The 13,186-nt window shown below is 36.1% G+C and overlaps 1 protein-coding gene across 1 annotated transcript in view; it reads left to right on the top strand.

The window, feature by feature from the left end:
• LOC117408494 (chondroitin sulfate synthase 3) overlaps positions 1–13,186 on the top strand; it is a 108,726-nt gene that overhangs the window by 37,404 nt on the left and 58,136 nt on the right. The window lies entirely within an intron of this gene.

Raw genomic sequence — 13,186 nt, 5'->3', positions numbered from 1 at the left:
GACATTATTAACATTAGGTAGATAGATTATGTTTATAACTAGGCAAGCTTAAAATTCAAAGGTAGAGCACAGCTCACAGTCACGCTAAAGAATCAAGAAGTGCAGTTAATGTATTTATTGACTGGGGAAATACAATTAAAAGTTGTTACAGTATGTCCAATATTTTGTCATTTCAAACATTTTCACAAAACAAACATTCAACTTTAAAGCTACAATGTGCAGTGCAAAACCAGATCACGAAAAGCCACATTTAGGTGGAAAACGCTAGAATAAAAGTCACAACATTTAAAAAAATATATAAACATGTGAAATTTTTGGTCCACTAAAATAAAAGGCTTTACATAATCTCTGTAAGTAAGTAAGAAATTGGAGTGTCCAGAATGAAAACACAACACGAAATAATGATAAAATCAAGGCTTTGATAATAGTCTCTGCCTTCTGCACAGTCTGCTGTCGTAGTCATAATCTGTACTGTATTTGAAGCCTCCTGCCAAGAGACAGCAGATGAGTTCCAATTTTGCATTGTCCAGATATATTCATGCTTTGCCAGCTGAAACAAAGTACCTCTTCACAAGCTTCTCTTCCTACTCACCGGCTGTGGAGCAGGCTGGTGTTTCAGATACCATGCATGGAGAGGTCGACCATGTGACGCATATGCTTGTGAATTCTTGCTTCACACTTGTTATAGTGTACAGAGACATATAATAATAATAATAATCTTTATTTTATAAAGCGCCTAAATGCACGCATCTCAAGGCGCTGTACAAACACACACAAAAAAAGAGAACCACCACAGAAAAAGGATGGCTGTTTTTTAAAAATGTAGTACTAGAGGCGCAAAACAATTACATCCCAAAAGTAGACAAATCTAAATCTAAAACAAAATGGCGAAAATGGTTTAATAGATCAATTAAAAAAATATTCAGAGAAAAAAGGCACTTTACAGAGCGTTTAAAAGGGACCAAAAACAAAGTACACAGAAAGGAAGTTAGAAAGGCCAAGACAGAGATAGAAATCAATATTGCTAAGGGGGCTAAAACCAATTCCAAAATGTTTTTCCAATATTATACCAGCAAGAGAACATTCAAAGAGGAGGTTAAATGTCTAAGAGACACAAATGGCAAAATCATAGATGAATAAAAAAAAAAGCAAATATAAAGAATGATTACTTTTCACAGGTTTTTACAAAGGAGGACACAGACAACATGCCCCACATGTCGACCTGTTCCTATCCAGTTTTAAATAACTTTAGCATAACAGAGGCAGAAGTGTTAAAGGGACTAGGAACTGTTAAAATAAACAAATCCCCTGGGCCAGATGAGATCCTCCCAATAGTACTCAAAGAAATGAAAGAAGTTATTTACAAACCGCTAACCAAGATCATGCAACAGTCTCTTGACACAGGGGTTGTACCGACAGACTGGAAAATAGCAAATGTAATACCGATCCACAAAAAGGGAGACAAAACTGAACCAGGTAACTACAGACCAATACGCCTGACTTCTATTATATGTAAACTTATGGAAACTATAATAAGATCCAAAATGGAAAATTACCTATATGGTAACAATATCCTGGGAGACAGTTAGCATGGTTTTAGGAAAGGGAGATCATGTCTAACTAACCTACTTGATTTTTTTTGAGGATGCAACATCGACAATGGATAATTGCAAAGCATACGACATGGTTTATTTAGATTTCCAGAAAGCTTTTGACAAAGTCCCACATAAAAGATTAATTCTCAAACTGAACGCAGTAGGGATTCAAGGAAATGCATGCACAAGGATTAGGGAGTGGTTAACATGTAGAAAATAGAAAGTACTGATTAGAGGAGAAACCTCAAAATGGAGCGACGTAACCAGTGGTGTACCACAGGGATCAGCATTAGGTCCTCTGCTATTCTTAATCTACATTAATGATTTAGATTCTGGTGCATTAAGCAAACTTGTTAAACTTGCAAACAACACAAAAATAGGAGGAGTGGCAAACACTGTTGCAACAGCAAAGGTCATTCAAAATGATCTAGACAGCATTCAGAACTGGGCAGACACATGGCAAATTACATTTAATAAAGAAAAGTGTAAGGTACTGCACGCAGGCAATAAAATGTGCATTATAAATATCACATGGGAGATACTGAAATTGAAGAAGGAATCTATGAAAAAGACCTAGGAGTTTATGTTGACTCAGAAATGTCTTCATCTAGACAATGTGGGGAAGCTATAAAAAAGGCCAACAAGATGCTTGGATATATTGTGAGAAGTGTTGAATTAAATCAAGGGAAGTAATGTTAAAACTTTACAATGCATTAGTAAGACCTCACCTAGAATATTGTGTTCAGTTCTGGTCACCTTGTTACAAAAAGGATATTGCTGCTCTAGAAAGAGTGCAAAGAAGAGCAACCAGAATTATCCCGGGTTTAAAAGGCAAGTCGTATGCAGACAAGCTAAAAGAATTTAATCTATTCAGTCTTGAACAAAGAAGACTACGCGGTGATCTGATTCAAACATTCAAAATCCTAAAAGGTATAGACAATGTCGACCCAGGGGACTTTTTTGACCTGAAAAAGAAACAAGGACCAGGGGTCACAAATGGAGATTAGATAAAGGGGCATTCAGAACAGAAAATAGGAGACACTTTTTTACACAGAGAATTGTGAGGGTCTGGAACCAACTCCCCAGTAATGTTGTTGAAGCTGACACCCTGGGATCCTTTAAGAAGCTGCTTGATGAGATTATGGGGTCAATAAGCTACTAACAACCAAACCAGCAAGATGGGCTGAATGGCCTCTTCTTGTTTATAAACTTTCTTATGTTCTTATGTTCTTATGTTCTTAAATCAAAAACCAAATCATGATAAAAATGCCTGAACGTAAAAGTGTGTCTTTAACTGTTTTTTAAAAGCATCAACGGTCTTAGCATCCCTGATAGATTGAGGAAGGTTGTTCCAAAGTTTGGGCGTACAGCAGCAAACAGCCCTATCGCCCATGGAGCAAAGCTTAGTTTGGGGTATTGCCAATAAACCCGAGGATGAAGAACGTAGATTATGTACGGGTGTGTAACGTGTAAGCAGTTCATGGAGCATGTAACATGGAGCTTTATAGGTTAACAACAGTATTTTGAAATCAATCCTGCTCTCAACCAGGAACCAGTATAAAGAAGCAACAACCGGTGTAATGTGGGCACCCACAAAAAAGTGTGTCTGTACAGTACTTAGCTTTAGAAAAAAATATATACTGTGATATAGTGTACTATATACAGATCTTTAGAATACTATGGCATACTAATAATTGCTTTTCAGATAAGATACAAATCATGTCCCTGACAGCAATACCAGTTAACCCTTTCCACATTAAACTCACTTGGTGAGCTTAGAAGCATGGCACTTCAAGAAACAAAACATTGCATTCAAAAGGGGTGGTAACAGTATAACATGTAACCCCTTGCGTTTTATCCACAATCTTTGATAATATAGCACTGGCAACCCATAATCACGACTGTTGTCCGCCTAAGAATCAAACCCCAATTCTAATTCTGCTGACTCCACAATGCTGCTCCAGCAGGCAGCTTCTGATATCTATGTTTAGCTGCCAACAGCTTTTGTTTCCAAGGAGGAAAGGGTTTCATTATTTGTTAAAGATTCCAATATGAAAGCCACAGCATAATAACTCACCTGAAGCAGAAGCAGATTACTTGCTGAAGCTTAAAATACAGGGGAAAAAATGTCATCCTTATTAAAATACATTAAAACAAGAAACTTAGAACTGTATGGCAAAGTTTATACATTTGCATCAAAATCTCACTCCACTGTACAATATGAGGTAGATTACTTCTAGTTACTTCATCAAGTTTCACTAAAAGTTATTTCACATGCAAAAAGCTAAAGCGTCCACTGCTAAATCCTACAACATACAATATATCACTCTCCTTTTTTTTAATTTTTTTTAATTTAATTTTTTTTTTTAATTTAGTTGTCACCAATTCTTTTCCCCCGGTTTTCTCCCCAATTTAGCATGCCCAATTATTATCTGTATCCTCGGCTCACCGCTCGCAACCCCCCCGCCAACTCGGGAAACGGCGGCTGAAAGACGCGTCCTCCGAAACGTGCTCCTGCCAAGCCGTCATTTTTCGCACTGCAGATCCACAGCAATGCCACCAGACCTATAGTGCAACACACAGATCTGGCGGCTCCACTGCAGAACCACAGGCGCCCTATCGGCCACAGGGGTCGCTGATGCGCGGTGAGCCGTGGATTCCCCTGCCAACCTAAGCCCTCCGTACCCGGGCAGCGCTCAGCCAATTGTGCGCCGCCCCCTAGGAACTCCCGGTCACGGTCGGCTGTGACATAGCCTGGATTCGAACCTGCGATCTCCAGGCTATAGGGTACATCCTGCACTCCGCGCAGAGCGCCTTTACTGGATGCGCCACTCTGGAGCCCCAATATATCACTCTTAAGACTAAAACATAATTTCTATATCTTATAGCAATGTATCCCATATAAATGAGATATAAATTCAAATATATGCTTACCTTCCAGTATATGGAAGTGTAGTGTAGGATATATTCAAAAATAAGAACTGTTTTCAAAAAGCAGAGACTTTTGAATACAACCAAACAACAATCTGTTTTTCAGAGAGAGAGCATGGACCACGTCAGCTTGCAAGATCAAGTTCAATGGTATCGAATGGGGTATTGCTCTGGGCTTATGTAGGATTTTCCCTCCATTGAATACATCAGGAGTCACAATTAAATCTGACCATCAAACTGCCTTGACAGTTCTTATCTTTGAGTTGATGTGTTATAGAATGATATATTATAGAAGGATCCGGTCAACTCTTTTTTTTAACTAATTATTATATTATAAAAACATTCAAAATTAATTAGATATAACTCCTTTCCAAAATATTGGAACATGATCTCATGGTTCACATTTTCAACCCCTCCTTTCTTTACAAGGTTAGGTGAACCAAAGTTCACAGCATCCTTGCTACAATACAATACGATACAAATTTATACGTATTATTAAAAGAGATGCTGTTTTATATATAACATCAACTTTTTATGTGATTATATTAACCTAGGTCTGCAATATATTCCCTCTGAACAGCATACTACATAACCTTTTCAGATTAGTTTACTTTCATGTACAAATGTATATTAACAAAATATTAGACAAAGACTGTAGAGGTTTATCATAAGCCTTTGAATAAAACCACTAAGCATACAGTGGGTAGTTCCGTTATTTTCATTTAAATGTAGGCTATAATGAACATGTTAAATAAAATAGCCTTATCTTTAACTGTACCACACTTGGACTAAGCCTGCACAAGCAGGTTTCAAACACCCTGTTTATATGAAACTCCACTGTAAGCGCTTTTTCAAATTCACCGCATGAAGTCATTTTTGGCTTACAAACATCATCTCAATTGAAGTCGCTACCTTTCAGATAAGAACCAATACTGTAGACAACTTTTCTATTTTAAATAAAATGCTTGCTTCGGCTGTCAAGTTTTAAAGGCCTTGGATTCAAACGGCTAATGACCAGTGAGTCTCGCTTTGACTGCCAAAAAAGAACATGTCATGCCCAGCACCACTCTGCTACAAGCAGGTAAAGGTGAGGTTACCAATTTAATTATCTTTCTTTAGTAAGTCTACTGTTGTAATAAAGTTATTAAGTACAGTTTACACTTTATTGTCTTATATTCAAGCTTAACAGTTCCTCTGTTTTTTTATTGCAGTAAAACCTTTATATAAACTAAACATTCTTTAGTTGAATTGATATTGTTGTAATGTCTAAAATACTTTTTGTTTAGTTGGAGACAGAAACTGAACTAATTCTTAAATTGATTCAATTAAATGAACATTTTTCTCAAATGTGTCTTAACAGTTTGTCTACAACATTGTCAATGTCAGATAATAAATTTTTAATATGTTCTTTCAACAGTTTAACTTTAAATGACTCTATAACATATATTTCCAATTCAGATACTCCAATAATTTTATTTTACTCTATTGATCTGTTATGAAGTCATTTAAGCTTTCAATGGAAGGTCCAGCTATTTGTTATCTAAATTCAAGCCACTGTTAACATATTAGAATGTAATAGTTTTACAGTGACTGAACTAAGTCTGACCTTTTTCTCTGTTCATACAAAATCCAATTGAAGCAGGTTTTAAGACAACCTCTCCTCTTGCTAATTTTTAGTGTTGATTAATATGAGACACTATTATTATTATTATTATTTATTTCTTAGCAGACGCCCTTATCCAGGGCGACTTACAATTGTTACAAGATATCACATTATACATTATTTCACATTATACAGATATCACATCATTTTTACATACAATTACCCATTTATACAGTTGGGTTTTTACTGGAGCAATCTAGGTAAAGTACCTTGCTCAAGGGTACAACAGCAGTGTCCCCCACTGGGGATTGAACCCACAACCCTCCGGTCAAGAGTCAAGAGCCCTAACCACTACTCCACACTGCTGTAAGCATTTTCTAATTCCTTATTTTAAACCAATCTTTAGCTTAACTCAGTAAACCGTCCTACGCTCTATGCCCCATCTCTTCTTGCCAGGTTCTAATATAGAAAATAAATGCTTATTTTAATACAAACTCCTACCTTCTGTTATCTGAAAGGTATTTCATTTGTTAATATTAACAAGATCGCTCATTATAGAGAGGATCTTGGTTTTTAAAATCCCGCTTCATTGGCCAAAACCAATGAGTCATCTCCAACACTGCTTTTACTACAGGCAGGTTAGGACGAGGTCAGAAAATTAGTTATTTTCCTTCAATCTGTTCACTGTATACTGAAGTTATTAAATACAGTCTGCACTATATTCTCTTACTTCAAACTTAACAGTTCCTCTGTATTTTTTTTATTGCAGTAAAACCTTTATATAAACTAAACATTTATATTCTTTAGTTTAATTGATATTGTAATGTCTAAAATACTAGTCTTTGTATTACAGTAGAGCTTCAAGCAAGCAAAAACACTTGTTAGTTTAAATATTATGTTTCTTGTTAGATCAAAATACTTTTTAAAACCTCTGTGCTTAGTTGCAATAAAATCAAATAGGTATAACATTGCATTTTCAGTTTTAACCATTTATCCTGTCTAGAAAGGGTCACTTTTTTCTTTTTGCTAATTTGCAATACCTAGCCTCTGTGTTTAGTTCTTTAAAAATTATGGCTCCATTTTCAAGCTAATTAAATTAGATGTTTACAGGCTTCTGCACCAGCAGCTCTTAAATAAGGGAAAGCTTAGCTCATTTCACAGGTGTTTTTGGTCAGCGTGACGTCAAGCCAGTGCACTCTCTTGACACAGAATTACACAGACTCTATAATACTTATTTTTTACTGTTTTACTGGACCTTTCAAAATAATATATATATATATATATATATATATATATATATATCATCAACATCATATGTCAAGCAGATCAACTCTTCTCTTATAATAAACTTTTTATATGTTTTTTCAACAATAATTATTTTACTTGTATAACAGTTTAACTTTAAATGATTTTATAACATGTATTTCTAATTGAGATACTTCAATATAGCAATCTCTTATAAATTGTAATTTTATTTTACTTCATTGATATACACAGAAGGCAAGAGGTTAATTTTTAATTAGGCACCTGCTTAGCAGCAAATGCAATCTTGAATATTACAACTTAGGACTTTTACTTAATGTTATTATATTAGGTTTCTTATTTATTTAAAATAATTGTATTTTTTCTTACTATAATCAAACCTAGTTTGATTGCTTCTGGTATATTAACTGTTCCATAGAGTTTGCCATTCTGCTCTCGCTGGATCAGAATGTTTTGAGGCTCTGAGTCTAATTAAAAATATGCTTTTGCCCGATAAGTGAGGCTTGGAACTTTCAGCAGGTCGGCCTGACCTTTTGATACCAGGAGCTCTTTTTCAGATCTTACTCAGACTTATTCAAAAGGATACAAAATAGAGAATCCTACTCAGAAATATTTCATTCTACAGTATCCAGTCCATATCTAATACGTCAGCTTGTTCCCAGCAAGATTCGAATTCTCCTCCCGGCTCAGCTCACAACAGGCCAGCGTTTACATCACGGGTGTGGACAACCAGGGTCTTTACTTGATACCTGCAAAAACTTAAATCTTGTTAGCTGGGCTCCCATCTCTACATTCTCATTCCCATCGTCAGTGGGCAAACACATTTTAACTGAATCTGGGTCCATCAAAGAACCACACGCCTTTGAAACCAAGGCCTTCCATGCAAAATGATCTAATGACTTATAATATACAATATACTGTATGTTTTAAACTGCTAGGCAGTTCTGCAGTTACTGCAGTGTAAACCCTCACTACATCAAAGGACACCACAAAATGCTGAAGTGTGTGTGCCCAGCAACATAAAAAAATGCTATTTCTCAGAATCTGTAGCTTAGCTGGAAGTAACTGAGAGCCAGCATTGATTACAGTAACTGCTGACGCCAATGCTAATACAGCTGCAGACTGACTCGTGAATGCTTTTTAAAGACATCCAAACCACATTTCTGTTAGTCCACTTCAAGTGAGAATTTTCTCACCTCTAGAAATAGGTGTTGTATGGTAAGATTTGTATAAAGTCTTTTATGAACATACCTGTACCTTTTATTATACGGAAAACAGTATGTAATGTAATGCAAAAAGTGATTTTGTAATTTGAACTATCCATATCAACATTTGTTTGTATTTTATATATTTGTATTTCATTATGTTGGGAGCAAAACATACTGCAGTATACTGTCTAAATAGAAAGCTCAGACTGGCTGATACATATTCCACTTTAACATGATTAGTGTAATATAGTTAGTGTTCTGCATTTCCGGTTTATTCTGAATTGAACGTCGGTTTTTACTGATTTGTACCCGATTTTTTGTCTACTATTCAATATTTTCCTGGTACTATTTTATAGGAAAGACACAATATTCTGATTAAAATGCTTTTTTATTTGGACATTGTAATAAGCAGCCCTGCATTGCATCCTAGCATACAGCAGGTACGTTTAGATGTCAGAGGATCAAATAACATTCAAACGTCGCACATTGGTTCTCTGTTCACAAACACATTATCACCTGATTCTGTTGGCCAATCAAAGTCTGATTATTGTTGCAATTGCTTGGCATAGTAACTAGCTTCATCAAAAACTAAATTGAAATACACCAGTTCAGTCAATTTTCTTTTCTTTTCAAGGTTAATAAACCTGGCTTGTTTTCTGCTGTTGTCATGTTCATACCTTCTGCAGATAGTATTTCTGTCAGCACAGCGATTTCCCAAACGTTCGCAAAGTACCACCTAACTTGGGAAAATGTGGCCTTGACTGGCACAGATTCTGTTTCATCATACATGCCAGAGACATTAAACTTAATCAGAAACCAGAACTGCTACGCATCATATTCCACATGTAAAGTACTGAGAATTGTTTCCACCTGATTTTTATCAATGTTTCAATTAAAAATGATTTTTACCGATTTTATCCCTATTTTAATATTTTTAGAATAAACTCTGAAAAATTCCTGGGAAGTTTTTTTTAAAGATAAAAAACTAAAATGCGGAATGCTAACTGTACTAAACAATGCAGTCTTTTTTTTTTTTGTTGTTTGTTTCTCTAATTGATTTTTCTTTTTTGCCCAGTGACACCATTTGGCCAAAATGTTAAACTACTGTAACCTACTTTATGTTGCCCAGTGTTTTGATGTATCAAGGACATACATCAGAGAGTTTCTGCTGTACATTATTCATTTTGGCCATTTACTGCTTATCATTCAAATGTGTATTGAAAGCTGGCGCATTTTTACATTGTACTGTACATATTCCTTCACGAACACAATGAATGTTTATTACCAGCAGCGTTGCATATTGAGTTCTCTACTGCAGGAACTAATATTATTATGTAATGAGATTTTATCTTCATGATATTGATAAAATATGCTTGCATGCTATTTAATTCAGTGAAAATTCATCTTGACTTTAGCATGCAACTAGAAATGAAAATGCATGTATTGTAGTCTTTAAATTAAATGCAGCAGTTTTGTGTACCCATATACAAAAGGTTATATTCTGAAATATACTATAGAATAGTAATTCTTTTGTTTTGTCAGGGACATTCTTGTGACAGGAGAACACTTTATGCTTTTTTCTTTGCCTGTCCATCTCTTATTCCAATGGCACAACAACTGTTTTAAGAAGAAACAAATTCTATTAACTGCTTTCAGTTATAATACATGGCATTTCCCTGTCACTGATACCTAAGACTTTCCATATTAAAAACACTTGGCAAGCTTTGGAACATGTCATCTACAACATATATCACAGCATTGTTCCCAGACCCGATAGCGGTTCCTCAGAAATCAGGCAGCCAATTATTCATGGCTGAAGGGAGTTTGCAAACAGTTTCAGTTTGCGAGTGAATATCCCCAGACTTAACGAACAGGCTGAACACCACAACTCTAATCTGAGCCTTCTACTGCATTGAGTTCTGTGACATTAGTCCTTCCATAGCAATAGAAATGGAGCTTTACTGCTTGTTCTGATCCTCCACTCTGAGAAATCTAGGAAGAGTGTTGATTGAGTGAACAACCTAAGAAAACAAAGAGCAAGCCTTTGAAAATCAGTCAGTATATCGGCAGGAAACAAGCTGCCAAGTGAGTCGAGCATTATTTACAACGTTTCTGCTTCTGCTGGGCTACAGAGAGATTTACAGTATTTTAATATACGAAGGCCATGCTAGCAAAACACAGTTGCTGTTTACCGGTTTTAACTTAACTTTAAATTTAAAAAGATAGTCCGCCAAGCCTATAGTATTTACTGCCCAGCTTGCACTTGATTACCCTGTTGCTCTCTACAGTGTGGGTTCAGGCATTCTGAGCTGCCCGGTTAGCTGGCAAACACATGGCAGCAGAATGTCTGAACAGGCAAGGGATTGTTCAGCCGGGTAAATATTGTCCGCTGGTGGCTGCATGCTAAGGTCGTTAGTTAAACACACTGTGCTCGGCAGTTGAATCCTGTGGGATTCTGTGGCCAGACTTTATGGAGCTTGAGGTATGATTCAGGGGGAATAGTTAATAAATAGTGGTGTTTAGGGAGTCGGAGTAAAGCAACTCTCCCTTTTCACAGGCAGTGCTTGAGGAGGAATCAGGCTGAGTGAGAGTATTGATTATAGGACACTGGGGTAGGTGTGCATCTTTCCAGGGGAAGTATATTTTTTACAGTAATGGTAACAGCAAACATTTTCAGTGTAAATGTGGAAACCCTAAGGGATAGAACAGTCTATTAGCTGCCCAGTATAACATTAACTATGTTACTGAAGCAATTAAATGTATAGTGCTGTCGTCCTCAAACTCTACTTGTGTCTCTACTTGGCCTGCATTAAAGTAGCCCTTATGTGAGAATGATAAAACACACATATGGCTATAGTTTATTTTTTCAACAAGACATTTTAGTTTGTAACAGTTGGATTTTTGTATTATTGTAAGTTAAACGACCAAAGGCATATCAACTGTATTTATATTGTACCTAATCTTATCCTTAACCCTCATGTTAACTGTGACCTTAACCCCAGAAACTATTTTTCTGGAACCGAAACAACCATAGTGTCAATAGCAAGGACTGCCACACGGACACACACTTCCTTTACATTAACATGCTGCCCAAAGCTAGTTACATTGGGCCTTTGTGGTGAAGTGAAAAAAATAAACTATTAACCTATTTTGTACCAGTACTTCTTTTCATTCATTCTCATATTCTACTCTATAAATGTGCATAATTATTCCACCAACAACATCAATAACAGTGTACTCTTCATTTTCTTGTTTAAATGGGCTTATTTTATAAATGTTAAAAATTGTTAGTTGTTAAATGTGTATATTAAGTTGACCCAGTTAAGAGTTAAGTTTGAGCCTTGTTTAAAATACTTAATTTCCATGTGAGAATGTGTCTGGAATTGAAGAAATGGTGGACCTTGATTGGTGGTTCAGTTAATTAACTAGTCAATTTGTTTTAAATGGCAGGTGTATAAAAGGCTGCAACTAGGCTGTATGTTCAGACCTGTAAAGGCTGGGGCTTAGGAAAGAGTGCCAGTGGGTCAAAAGCAACCAAAGGTGTGACTGAATATTGGTATTATTTGTTTTAAAAATATTTGTTGTTTTATTTGGTTGCGAAAAAGTGCTTCGTAGCATTACTATTTCAAAGGCTGCCTGATTTCCTGCCTTTTTGCCTAACCCTCACATACCCTATTTTAGGACCCTTTTGCCAGTGACACTATAAAACAAAACAAATGTCATACTTTCTATTGGTGTAATACGTTTGACCTTTTGATTATGACTTAGACCACTGCTAAATGAATGACTTCTTTAAAATAGTTTTTAAATAGAGCAGACAGTGTATGATGTCTAAAGTCATAGAAGGATTTTCTGAAGTTCTCATTTTCCCTGTGTTTGGGTTCAGTTCAGCAGAATATTGAGTGCTTACTGTGCTGCAGCCTGCCAGGAAACAGTAGATGCCAAAAGTAGATGCTAATGAAAAGAAAAGGGAGCTGCAGTGGTTGACTAGAAATCGCAGTTTAATCTTATATTAAAATGGACAGAAGGAGCTTTGTGTAACGTGGCAGTGGTTTTCTTTTTTTTTTGCCTACTTTTGCAGAATTTGACAGCGTACACTGTTCAATACAATAAGTAATTTACAGTACATTTATTGGAAACCAGATTGATACAAATGGAGTTATTTCCATGGAAAACTACACACTTCCCTGTACAGTGCATTTATCTGCTGAAGCAGTAACTTTGAATGTAGAATAATACGAAAGTAGTATTTTAGGATAGAGCTAGGATTTTCTCACAAGCGCAATTTGGGCTGTCTCATGAGGGAGAGAAATTCCTATCTGCTTTGCTAACATGCTAGTTTGTTTACTCAGGTAATTATTTGACTTTAATTAAATATACAATTGAGTAGAGCTAACACAGTTTTCTAGTTGAAAGGTTCCCAGCGGCACATATAGACACTTGGCGTTCAAACTGATTGGAATCTGAAAAAATGTCCCTGTTTAACCACCACTATTATTGCTGTCATTGCATGCTCCTTTGAAGGAACCACCATATGCGTTTTTGCATAGAAACAATCCCATGCCAAGGCGATCTAGAAACACTAG

This window comes from Acipenser ruthenus, chromosome 1, assembly GCF_902713425.1.
Source record: "Acipenser ruthenus chromosome 1, fAciRut3.2 maternal haplotype, whole genome shotgun sequence".
Lineage (NCBI taxonomy): Eukaryota > Metazoa > Chordata > Actinopteri > Acipenseriformes > Acipenseridae > Acipenser > Acipenser ruthenus.
The sequence above is the reverse complement of the archived record's forward strand: the minus strand, read 5'-3'. Positions and strand labels throughout refer to the sequence as shown.